Raw genomic sequence first — 13757 nt, forward strand, 5'->3', positions numbered from 1 at the left:
CTAAGGCAGGACCAGAGCCCACTATTTGTGCCAGCCTTAAGCCGAGATTCTGACGTCATAGCGTGGAATGGCACGTTCGGGGGTCTTTCCGAACGAGCAGAGCGATATCTGGCATGTCAGATATTCTGAGCGTGCGTCTGAGCGTTGACCAATGAGATGGCACAACGCCACCTACGTCACACGCACGCCGTCTCCCTTCACTATAGAGTTGTGAGGCGCCATACTGGCATTCATTTCAAGCCTATACGTATATTTGCCGTTTCTGAGCACCAGCAAATTTAGAATCACTGGAAAACCCGTTGTTAACTGTGTGATTCGATCCAATACAATAATGAGAAACATCATATTCGTGGCAAAAGAATTATTGTAACGAGCGTATTATGAGAGTAGGCTATTTGAAGGCAGCGACACACTGAAGATCAACCCAAAACGCATTGTTCTTGGTACAATGTTATAATTAAATTTCAATTAAGATAATTATCTAAGATTAACGTTTTTAGCAAGGGGTAACACAACATGATTGAAATAATTCAGCCTGTTGTTGGTTTAGCATAATGAGTAGTGTCTCTGTCCATTAAGCCGGCACGGTAGCTCAGCGTGTTCGGTCAGAGAGTTAGTTGCCCTCTGTAATAAAAAAAGTGAGTTAATAGATCAACAACGAACCTAAAACGGATGTCACGACGTCCGCCCCGAGCAGATGCAACTAACGAAAGCGAACAAAATGAGATTAAAAAAAAAAGTAATGAGTCTTTCTTATGGTGGTGGTTCGCGTCTTAACAGTTCCAAATTTTTTTTCCTAACATTCGCGTTTTTATTAGGTTCTGATACTTTATTATTAGTTTAATATAAGTATATGGTATAATATTTGATGTTATGTAAATATAAGTTCACCTTTTTTTGAGGGGTGACTTTGTTCGATTGGCTTAATCTACAGGACAGCTTACGCTACTTGTATAAAGATATTTTGCTCCTTTTTCTTTTACGCTTCGTAATTCATATGTTTCAAAGATTCTGCTACTGGGTAGGAACAGTGATCAAGTAAGACTGACTTTGGGGTTTTACTAAAATGTGGGAATGATGGAATAATGTTTATCTTACGCGGAGAAGTATTCCAAATTTGTACCGCACTGTCTGTGATGGAACTTTTATAAGCCTGTGTCCTTACTGATTTGACATGATAGTTTCCTTTTCGTGGACGATGGAGGAAATGTGCGTTTTAATAGAGCTAACGTGGGATTTTTACGCGCACCCGTTGAGTAAACAGTGTGATTTACGAACTAGAAACATTACTCAAACTGCCGCTGGAGTGCGTTGCGATCGCGTATACCACGCTGGGGCCCACGTACCGTATGCACAAGTCGCATCATTCCTCAGCGTTCAGCAGCACGTTGAACTCGGCACGCTCAACGTTAACGTTCGACAGCACGGTCCGTGTGCCGACGGCTTTAGGCAGGAAGTGCGCATGCGTGGAGGCGCCAAATTCGATGGCCAATAGCGACGATATCAACGGATAGCTGGAAGGACAGCAACGCCACCTACAGGATGAAGAACCAAAGACTTCGGCGCACGCGCGCAGGCTGCCGCTGCTTCTCTGCACTGCCATCGGCCGCCCCAGCGACCTCTGTAGGAAGCCGCAAGCAAAAATGCGCGTCCGCGTAGGCGCGTGACTATCCTGCCGTTGTCATCACAATATTTATATTTCTGGCGAATCGTCATCCGTCGTATGACCAGTAGTACTCCTCTCTGCTCGATGCGACTTCAATATGGCCACTGCTGGATCCCAAGCTGTACTGAGCTGAAAGCCCGTGTCTCTGTTATCAACATTCGTCGAGCTACGTATTTTCACTGCTTCGTTAATAACACTGTCCCAGTACGGACTCGTCGATGCGAGAATTTTGATGTGTTGATAATTCATAGAATGGCCTGTACTGAGACAATGCTCGGCCACTGCAGACTTCTCTGGTTGCTCCAGACGAGTGTAGCGTCGGTGTTCAGTCCATCTCTCTTCTACAGTGCGACAGGTTTGTCCGATGTACGACATGCCGCAGCTAAAAGGAATCTCGTAAACACCGGGTCTTCTTAGGCCAAGGCTGTCCTTAGATGAGCCCAAGAGAGCTCTGAGTTTTGCTGCCGGACGAAAGACATATTTAACTTTATGCCTCTTCAATAATCTTCCTATTTTTGAAGAGACACCGCCGATGTATGGCAAGACGAACATTCCCCTTTGTTCTTCGCCTTCTTCCAGTTCCTCACGTTGGGTAACCCGCTTCGGGTGTAAGGCACGGCGAATCTCCCGTTCGGAGTATCCATTTTGTTGGAAAGTGGTACACAGATGGAGTAGCTCATTGGATAAGCTGTCTGAGTCTGATAGGGCTCGTGCTCTGTGAACCAACGTCCTCAGTGCGCTACTTCGTTACGAAGGATGGTGACAGCTGGTGGCCTGTAAGTATAAGTCCGTGTGTGCTGGTTTACGGTACACTGCGTGACCTAATGTGCCATCTTCTTTTCTCCGTACCAACACGTCCAGGAATGGAAGTTCGCCGTTTTTCTCCATCTCCATAGTAAACTTGAAGCTTGGGATGAAGCGAGTTAAGATGCCCAAGAAATACATTCAGCGATGCAGTGTCGTGAGGCCAGATAACAAAGGTGTCGTCCACATATCGCCAAAAACACGTAGGTTTCAAATCCGACGACTGGAGTGCTCTCTCCTCGAAGTCTTCCATGAAAAGATTAGCCACAATGGGTGACAAGGGACTACCCATTGCGACGCCGTCAGCCTGTTCAAAGTATTGTCCATTAAATAAAAGGTACGTCGAGGTGAGCACATGTTGGAATAAGTCTAATAGTTCCCCATCCAGCTTCTCGCCAATGAGCAACGACGATTACTGCAATGGTACTCGAGTAAAAAGTGAGACTACGTCAAAACTTACGAGTATATCTGATGGTGCGAGTCGTGAGTTCTTCTTGAGCCGAAGAATAAAGTCTTGTGAGTTACGGATATGATGCTCAAACTTTCCTTCTGAAGGGCTCAGCTGCGCTGCCAGATGTTTCGCGAGATTATACGTTGATGGCAGCGTCGATGGCAGCGCAGATCAGCAGCGGCAGCCCGCGCGCGTGCGCCGAAGTCTTTGGTTCTTCATCCTGAAGGTGGCGTTGCTGTCCTTCCAGCTATCCGTTGATATCGTCGCTATTGGCCATCGAATTTGGAGCCTCCACGCATGCGCACTTCCTGCCTAAGACTGGCATAGATAGGGAGCTCTGGTCCTGGCCACTCCCTCCCTCCCTTCCCTTCCCTCCTCTTTCCTTTCCCCCCTCCCTCCTCCCCTCTCCACCGGGCTTCCCCTCCCCCTTCCTCCCTCCCCCTCTCTCCTCTGCCCATGGCATCTCTGCTCCCCCCTCTCCCATTCCCCTTCCCATTCCTCCTCCTCCACCTCCTCTCTTGGCAGGTCCCCGGACTCGTACACGCTCAGTGAACATTTGCGCGCCGGAGATCATCGCCGTCAGTGTTTCGTGTGTGTGCCTTCGTTTGTGTGTAGTGTTGTTTGCCGTCACGCCCCCACCGTTCACGTGCCGTCGCCATCATCCACGTTCTGTGCATCGTGTCGCCCAGTGATAGTGATGTTTCTCGTCCAGCGTGAACGGCTACATGTTTTTTCGATTTTTAGTGTCTACATTTTTTTTGCCCACCGTTATTACTGTCTACTCTGTGCCACCTTTATGTACTACTTGTTGTATCACTCAAGGCTGAAGAGCGGCGTATTGTGCTGCTGCCAGCCCGCCTTTGTATAAGGTGTTAAAATCACAATAAAGAAAAAAAAAAAAAAAACCTGGCCACTCGCTGAGTGGCAGTCAAGGGTTGAGCTTGCTCCTCTGACTCGCGCACTGTCAGTCATAGGCCCCTGCTTGTATGGGTGACACACCAGGGGAATCTACGGCTTTGCTTTTATTAAAGCATCGGCGGGACCCAGTCAAGGTCTGCAGTAAGGTCTTACGGCGGGCAGGATATTTTTGGAGACGCCCGACAGCAGAATTGTCGTGTTTCCTCTTTCAACTGCGGGATGTCTAGCTCCAGTGGTGCTTTGGGGTCGAAGCGGTCAACCGCTGTCGACAAAAAGCGCGTCTTGTTGTTGCCGCGGGCCGCGTCGTCGGCCGTCTCGAGTACTTCGGCTGCCGCAGAGCTAGGCTCTGCCCCCCCCAAGGTTAGGGAAAATGTGGGCCAGGACCTGGGAGCCGGCCGCGGAACCGCAGAGAAGGTTTCCGCCGCCGCCGATCAGACCTCCGCGTCCACAAATACAGTAGGGCCAGCAATGCAGCCGGGATACCTAACGGTGCCAACGAAGGCTGTAACTGGCACCCCCCTGGCAGCAGCCCCACTTTCCGCCCCGGACATGGCAAGAAACACACAAAAAAACGCAGTCATACACAGTACGCCGACAACAAAATATATTGTCAGTACTTGCAATCCTGCCCCTCCTAACCTCGTCCTATCTCCGCTCCTGCTTGCCCACGCCACCGGCACACTTCCCGAATTTCTCACGTCCATGAAGAATGGCAAGCAGATGCCCCGTCTGCCGACAAAAATCCTCCCCAAACCCACCCCCTCGTCTCAGTCTTCCACCCGCTCCAAATACCTTAAATCCCCCCCACTCAAGTCCACCACATCGAACCAGCGGCGTGCAAGGAAGGACAAGAAGGAGAAGCACTCCAAGGGGAAGAAAATATCCACCACCCCCACCCCAACCGCTTCCACACCCTCTGAGGAGCCAGTGCCCCCGACAGCACCTGTCGTCGCACTGGGAGGTGACCAGGAAACACCGGTACTGGAAGGGAACCACGTAACCGGGCAGGATGCGGATGGTTTCGTGCTGGCGAAGAAAACGTTTCGCCAGCCGAAGCTTCCGCCGGCCCGGGGAGTGGAACCCACCCCGAACAGATTCCAGGCGGTTGCTGATGAGCCAGAGGCATCAGAAAACACAACACAAACGCAGAACCAAGTCGCCCACCACCTCCCCCCGATTGTAGCAGAGTTCGCACAAAGCTACGAAGAGCTTTTCGAGCTGTTGAAGGCAGAAATCGGGGGAGGCAGTTTCCAGGCAAAACCTGCTGGTGGAGACAAAATCAAAATCACACTGCACACACTCGAAAACTACACAACAGTCAAAACACTTTTCACAAATAAAAACATACCACACTACACGTTCCCCACAACAAAAACAAGGAACAGAAACATCGTGATACGAGACCTCCCAAGACGAGTGTCCCCCCAGGCAATCAAAACAGATTTGACTGCCCAGGGGTACGTCGTCAAGGCGGTCCAACAGATGGGCAACATAAACAGTAAGTGGCCACTATACCAGGCCACACTCCCGGACATCCCCCAGAACAAAAGGGAGATAAAGATGGTTCTGGCAGTGCCTGTCACCACCGAACCGCTGCGCCGTAAGAACAAGACGGTGCAGTGCTTCAGGTGTCAGGGCCTTAACCACATCGCCGCCTACTGCACTATGCCAGTAAGGTGCAGGAAGTGCGCCGAGGCCCACGACACGAGAACATGCACACTTCACCACACGGACCCACAAATAAGGTGCGCGCTGTGTGGCAAAAACCACACGGCGGGTTACCAAGGTTGTGAGGTCCACAAACGACACACACAACAGGCAAAGGGCGCAAAGGCCGCCCCCCACACACACAAACAAAACACCATAAACCCACCAAGACACACAAGAAAACAAACCATGGCAACACACACGGACAAGGCCTGGGTAAAACCAAGGCCGGACACACCGAGGGCGACTTATGCGGAAGTGGTTTCTCCACCGAGGAACCATGAAAGCGTAGCCCAACCATCACAACATCAGACACTATCACGAGAACAACACCGGGAAACACACAGCAACAACGACCAGGTCCACCATGACGGAGGAAGGCCCAGGGAACCCCACACACACTCTCCCCCCATGGATCAGTTGTTAGGCGTAATGGTGCAGACCATGAACCTCGTCATGGAAATGATGAAGGAATTCAGGGAAGCCCAGAAGCAGAACGCACAGATCCTCGTCGCCCTTCAGGCAACAGTCCAGCAGTCGCTCCCCTCTGCGACTTCCTCAGTAGTATCAACACCCCATCATGAATAGACGACCAAATATTCAAGGCCTGACAATGTGCGTCTTTAACGCAGACGGCATTGTTAATCAAGAGGTCGAGTTCCGAGAACTCATGAAGGAGTTCTCCATCGACATATGCATGATGGGGGAAACCCACCTGAAACCGGGAGTAAAAGCGACAGTTCCCAACTACATTAGCTACCGTAAAGACAGGCCAACCCAAGGCGGAGGAGTGGCCATATATGTAAAAAGAGGGATCCCCCACCACCAGGTATTCTTACCAGCTACCAACAAAATCGAAGCAGTGGCGGTGGAAGTAACCACTGCCACTGGACCCCTAACAATTGTTGCAGTCTACCGACCCCCACATGACCAGATAGATGAGGGAGACATAGCTGCTCTAGGGCAAATTGAAGGCAAACTCATAATAGGGGGAGACTTCAATGCCAAACATCCTGATTGGAATTCTAGAGTAACCTCCAGAGCAGGCGCCAAACTGCAACAACTAGCGCGCGCCCACCACTTCGAAACATGGGGTCCAGTCGAGCCCACACATTTTCCGAAAAACGGAAGCAGGCCCGATGTGTTAGACATAGCTCTCACCAGGAGGATCGCAGGGTTCGTGGCCGCAAGGACAATCAACAGAATGTCCTCCGACCACAACCCAGTGATTCTGGAGGTCGATGTGGGAGAATGGGTAGCACTCCCACGGTACCAGACGTCGTACAAACGAACAGACTGGGAGCGATATCAAGAAACTGTCGCCTTTGATATCGCTCGCGCTCCGCCACCCACTGCTGAAACAGTAGAACAAGCGCTACAAGACCTAACAGTCACCATCTTGCAGGCAGCGGAAGAAGCCACCCCTCCACAAAGGGAGGGCCCACCGCCGCAAATACAGCTCCCAGAACACTTGCTAGCTCAAATTCGACACAAGAACAGAGTGGCAAAAGAGTGGAAGATCACCAGAAATCAGGCCACCAGGAGGCTGCTCAATCGTCTACAGAGAGAGCTGAAGGTAGCGCTCAATGAGCACAGAAACCAGCAATGGCAAAACCGCCTCACATCTCTCAAAGTAGACGATCACACACTATGGCAAGCGACCAAACAGTTTACAAAACGACGCGCTAGGATGCCGCCACTGCATGGCGAGCGGGGACTGGTCTACAGCCATGCTGGAAAGGCCAACGCCCTCGCCGACTCCTTTGAGAAGCAGTTCCAAGCGGCAGAACCCCAGGATGAAGAACATGAAGAGGTAGTCAGTCGTCAACTGGCCGTCTTCCTCAATGCTAAGGAGGACCCAGAGGACAAACCCATACTTTTTGCCCCCGAGGACGTGGCAAGAGAAATCAGGTCCCTCCCTACAAAAAAGGCGCCAGGGCACGACAGTGTCACAAACGAGTTAGTCAAAAAACTCCCACCCACAGCGATCACACACCTCGCGAACGTCCTCAACGAGATTACTCGTTCCCGTGTTTTCCCAGCTTGCTGGAAACATGCGGAAGTGGTCGCGATACACAAACCAGGGAAAGACCCTCTATTCCCGCAGCACTACAGGCCGATTAGCCTCTTGCCAACACTCAGCAAGATCTATGAGCGCCTCCTGCTAAGACCCATACAAGAACACATTACCAGAGAGCAAATTCTGCCGGATTTCCAATTTGGGTTCCGGCAGAACCACTCTGCCCCACAACAGGTCATGAGAATGGTTGAAGCAGCCACAGAGGGCTTCAACCACAGAGGCTACTGCGGGATAGTGCTACTAGACGTAGCCAAAGCCTTTGATTCAGTATGGCATAGAGGGCTACTCTACAAGTTGTACACACAAGGGTTTCCCGGGAGCATAGTTCAGCTCATCAAGAGCTATCTCACGAATAGGACTTTCTCCGTCAAAGTAGAAACTGCCACCTCCACCAGAAGGCGTATTCGTGCTGGGGTGCCACAGGGATCGGTCCTGGGGCCCGTACTGTACAGTTTGTACACTGCGGATACTCCGACGGCCCCCCTGGTGCACACTGCACAGTACGCTGACGATACAGCCTTCTACACGAGAAATGCGAACAAGGACCTGGTCATCCGTAGGCTACAAAAGGTTTTAGATGACACAGAAACTTGGGCCCGTCGCTGGCGCATCACGATCAACTCCGAGAAGACGCAGGCAATGCTGATTACCCGCAGGCTCGGAAGGCGCGAACCTCCTCAACGTCCCCCCCTCCACCTTCACCTAAATGGAATCCAACTCCCCTGGCGCAGAACCGCCAAGTACCTTGGCGTAACCTTGGACTCTCGTCTTACGTGGAAACCCCACATAGACGAGGTCCACAGGAAGGTCTGCGCCAGAATGTCCATTCTATACCCTATCCTGAACACGAACAGCTCCCTTCCCTGCCCAGTAGCAGTAAATGTTTATCAGGCCCTGATCCGGCCAGTAATGGAGTATGCGTGCCCCGTCTGGGGATACGCGGCGAAGCAGCACCTGGACAAACTCCAGAGGCTGCAGAACCGCGCCCTCAGAAGGGCACTGCGCCTACCTCTCGGATTCCCCACAGACGACTTGCACGCCGCAGCCGAAATCCCACTCCTGAGAGAGCGGTTCCAGGATCTGGCAGGGGCCTTCTATGAGGGTTCTTCCAGATCCGGAAACGCGCTCATCCACTCCCTAGGTCGGTACGACATGTCCCGCGATAAGCATAAGCGCCCTATGACGATCTTCGACGACTAAGTCGAAGAGAAAATCCCAAAACCCAATCCCTAATCCAGTTCCTTCCCATATAACACCAATCTTTTCGCCTACCTCAGGCAAGTACTAGACTCACTCACAACAAACATCACAAGTCACAGACACCAAAAAACTATAGAAAAATCACACACACACGTTCACAGGGGAGTAAAAGCTGAAAGGCTATTAACTCCCCCACACACAATTCCCCAAAGAGGGGAAAGTAAAAGATGTGAGCAGCAGGTCCTGGCTTAGCAGTGTGTTCGTCGCACATGAAGATGGCGGCCAGTTGCGCTGATGAAATATTGTGGAGTTTTCACAATGACATCCGACGTCTCGCCCGAGAAACATATATACAACATGTCCGTCGGGAAAGCCTCAAGCAACACAAAACTGCGTTTATTTGCATTTCGATGTTCGTTTTTAAGAACGAGTGTAACTTTATTGTGCTATCTGTGATCTCATGTGAAGTAAGCTTTGTATACGGGTTGAATCACCTAAAACTTGCACCACATATATTGCAGAAATGGAAAGTGCTACTGATGTCTTGTTTTCACAGAATGGATTGGTAGGCAGGGGCCTGTATTGCTAGCCAATAAACAGAAAGTGTCTTTTTGGGCAAATATACACTTTTCTAAATACAACAATGCCTATTGACGTTAACAGACTAAAAGTAGAGTAAATTAGGATGTCAGTGGTGTTTGTTGCAGGATTCCAGTGCTAGTCGTTTGTGGGGTTTCGTATCTTGTGTCATTCAGCCAGCGTAGTTGCTAGGTGAGATGTTATGTTTGCTTACAGTGTACTTGTGTGTTCCTTGAGTGCCTTGTGAATTGCTAGTCAGTTAGTATGTGACAGTCCAAGCCGTAGGTCGTGAGTGGTCGATGATATTTAGCAATGCAGAAAAAGTGTGAAGAGTGTAGGAAGAATGCAGTTCATTCTTGTATGGTGTATGCGGCAAGACATCCCAGTAGGTGTCAACCATCTCGGCAGTTATCTATCAACCTCTTCAACCAGTTCTCTTCACATTACCAACTTCTGCACGCGTTCCATCCTGCAAATTTAGCGCAAAATGCTTTTTGATATACAGAAACAACTAATCCCTCCTATCGATCGTTGTAATTTTTTTGCTCTTCCATTTTCAACTAACTATTTAAATTCTTTCTGCATAGTATTGTAAAATAGTTTCGTAGCAAATATGCTGTACCTATCACTTACGCGAATTGAGAATTCTCATCCCTCCCTTCTGTAGTTCATATTCATTTTAGAGGACTGTTACGATAGATCGCTAGACTGTCTCCTTTTGTGCAAACAGCCAGTGGACCTGTGAACGTCCTTCATACCAGGCGCAAATAGCGAAGGTAAACAGCGCTGACACCACTACTCCGCCGAACTCAGAGAGTTGTGCTGGCCGAAAAATGCCGCACTGCAGTGCTGCACGTGTGAAGTCTGGTATGCGGCGGCCGGCCCTGCTTTACACTCTTGCCTTTATTTCAAATTGCCGACTCCTTAACTACCCAGAATACATTTTTTATCAATTAATCCTTTCTTTTCATCGTGTTGTGCCATAAATTTCTTTTTTCGCCATATAGACTCAGTGCCTGTCTATTAGTCACTCGGTCTGTTACACTGAAGTGACGAAAGTCATGCGATAGCGATACGCACATATACATACAGCGATCGTATTACGTACATCATCTACATCTACATGACATCTACATGGTTGCTCCGCAATTCACACTTAAGTGCCAGGCAGAGGGTTCATCGAACCATTTTCATACTACTTCTCTACCATTCCATCCTTGAACGGCGCGTGGGAAAAAGGAACACCTAAATCCTTCCGTTCGAGCTCTGATTTATCTTATTTTAGTATGATGATCATTTCTCCCTACGTAGGTGGGTGTCAACAAAATATTTTCGCATTCGGAAGAGAAATTTGGTGATTGAAATTTCGTAAAGAGATCTCGCCGCAAAGAAAACCGCCTTTGTTTCAGTGACTGCCACCCCGACTTGCGTATCATATCAGTGACACTCTCACCCCTACTGCGCGATAACACGAAGCGAGCTGCCCTTCTTTGCTATTTCTCGATGTCCTCTGTCAATCCTACCTGGTAAGGATCCCATACTGCGCAGCAATATCCCAGCAGAGGACGGACAAGTGTAATGTAGGCTGTCTCTCTAGTGGGTTTGTCGCATCTTCTAAGTGTTCTGCCAACAAAGCGCAGTCTTTGTTTCGCCTTCCCCACAATATTATCTGTGTGGTCTTTCCAATTTAAGTTGCTTGTAACAGCAATTTCTAGGTATTTAGTCGAATCGACAGCCCTTAGATTTATGTGATTTATCGTATACCCAAAATTTATTGGATTTCTTTTAGTACCCATGTGGATGACCTTGCACTTTTCCTTGTGAGTGCTAATTACCACTTGTCGCACCACACAGAAATTCTCTCTAGATCATTTTGTAATTGTAATTGATCGTCTGATGATTTTACTAGACGGTACAGCGTCATCTGCAAACATTCTAAGGAGGCCGCTCAGATTATCACCTAGATCATTTATATAAATCAGGAACAGTAGAGGGCCTATGACACTATCTTGCGGAACGCCAGATATCACTTCTGTTCTACTGGATGATTTACCGTCTGTCAATACGAACTGTGACCTCTCTGAGAGAAAATCATGAATCTAGTCACACAACTGAGACGATACTCCATATGCACGCAATTTGATTAATAGTCGCTTGTGAGGAACGGTATCAAAAGCCTTCTGGAAATCTAGGAATATGGAATCGATCTGAGATCCCTTGTTGACTGCACTCATTACTTCATGGGAATAAAGAGCTAACTGTGTTGCACAAGAACGATATTTTCTGAATTCATGTTGGTTATGTATCAATAAGTCATTTTCTTCAAGGTGATTAATTACATTCGAGTACAGTATATGCTCAAAAATCCTACGTTAAATTGAGGTCAGTGATATGGGTCTGTAATTAAATGGATTACTCGTATTTCCCTTCTTGAATATTGGTGTGACCTGTGCTACTCTCCAGTCTTTAGGAACAGACCTTTCATCAAGTGAGCGGTTGTATATGATTGCTAAGAAAGGCACTATTGTGTCTGCATACTCTGAAAGGAACCTGACTGGTATACCATCTGGACTGGAAGACTTGCCTTTCTTAAGTCATTTGAGTTGTTTCGCAACACCTACTACTATGTCACTCATGCTAACAGCTGTTCTGGTTTCGAATTGTGGAATATTTACTTCGTCTTCTTTCGTGAAGGAATTATGGAAAACTGTATTTAGTAACTCCGCTTTAGTGGCACCATCATCGGTAACATTTCCATCGCTATTGCGCAGTGACGGTATTGACTGTTTTTTGCCACTGGTGTACTTTACACATGACCAGAATCTCTTTGGGTTTTCTACCATGTTTTGAGACAATGTTTCACTGTGGAAACTATTAAAAGCGTCTCGCATTGACATCCGCACTAGATTTCGAGCTTCCGTGAACTTAGCCAGTCTTGGGGATTTTGCGTTCTTGTGAATTTGGCATGCTTTTTTCGTTGCTTCTGTAACAGTGTTCTGACGCGTTTTGTGTACCATGGTGGATCAATCCCGTCTCTTATTAACTTACGTGGTATTTATCTATCTACTGCTGCCTATACTGTATCATTGAATTTGAGCCATACCTGGTCTACATTTAGATAATTAGCTTGGAAGAAACGGAGATTCTCTCTTAGGAAGGCATCAAGTGAATTTTTATCTGCTGTTTTAAATAGATATATTTTGCGTTTTTTTTAGTGGTTTTGGTTGATATGGTTTTGAGCCTCGCTCAGTGACCTTGTGTTCAATAATCCCTGTATCCGTCATGGCACTCTCTATTTGGTCAGGATTATTTGTGGCTAAGAGGTCAAGTGTGTTTTCGCAACCCTTTACAATTCGTGTGGACTCAAGAACTGATTATCCAAAGTAATTCTCAGAGAAAACATTTAGTACAATTTCGGAAGATGTTTTCTGTCTACCACCGGCTTTGAACATGTATTTTCGCCAACAAATCGAGGGTAGATTGAACAATTATAACTGAGTGGGGTACTTATTTGTAATGAGATTCAAGTTTTTTTGAATCTTTCAGCTATTATATCATCTGAGTCGGGGGGGTTTGTAGAAGGAGCCAATTATTATTTTAGTACGGCTGTTGAGTATAACCTATACCAATAGTAATTCGCAGGAACTATCTATTTCAACTTCACTACAAGATAAACTACTATCAACAGACACAAACACACCACCACCCACTTTATTTAATCTATCCTTTCTGAACACGGTTTGCGCCTCTGTAAAAATTTCAGCAGAATCTCCGGCTTTAGCCAGCTTTCTGTTCCTGTAACGATTTCAGCTTCAGTGCTTTCTATCAGCGCTTGAAGCTCTGATACTTTTCCAACGCAGCTACGACAGTTTACAACTACAATACCGACTGTTGCTTGGTCGATTCTCTTCGTTTCCTTGACCTGTACCCTTTGAGGCTGGAGCCCTTTTTGATCTTTCTCGAGACTGCCTAACCTAAAAAAACGCCCAGTCCACGCCACACAGCCCCTGCTACCCGTCTAGCCGCCTCCTGTGTGTAGTGGACATCTGACCTATTTAGCGGAACCCGAAACCCCACCACCCTATGGCGCAAGTCGAGGATTCTGCAGGCTACACGGTCGTAGAACCGTCTGAGCCTCTGATTCAGACCCTCCACTGGGCTCTGTACCAAAGGTCCGCAATCGGTCCTGTCGACGATGGTGCAGATGGTGAGCTCTGCCTTCATCTCGCTAGCAAGACTGGCAGTCTTCACCAACCCAGATAGCCGCCGGAAACCAGAGAGAATCTCTTCCGATCCATACCGACACACGTCATTAGTGCCGACATGAGCCACCACCTGCAATTGGCTGCATC

The 13757-nt window shown here is 48.3% G+C and overlaps 1 protein-coding gene across 1 annotated transcript in view; it reads right to left on the reverse strand.

Annotated features, from left to right (window-relative positions):
• LOC124597165 (xaa-Pro aminopeptidase 1-like) overlaps window positions 1-13757 on the reverse strand; it is a 114853-nt gene that overhangs the window by 83628 nt on the left and 17468 nt on the right. The window lies entirely within an intron of this gene.

Source organism: Schistocerca americana, chromosome 1 (assembly GCF_021461395.2).
Source record: "Schistocerca americana isolate TAMUIC-IGC-003095 chromosome 1, iqSchAmer2.1, whole genome shotgun sequence".
Classification (NCBI taxonomy): Eukaryota; Metazoa; Arthropoda; class Insecta; order Orthoptera; family Acrididae; genus Schistocerca; species Schistocerca americana.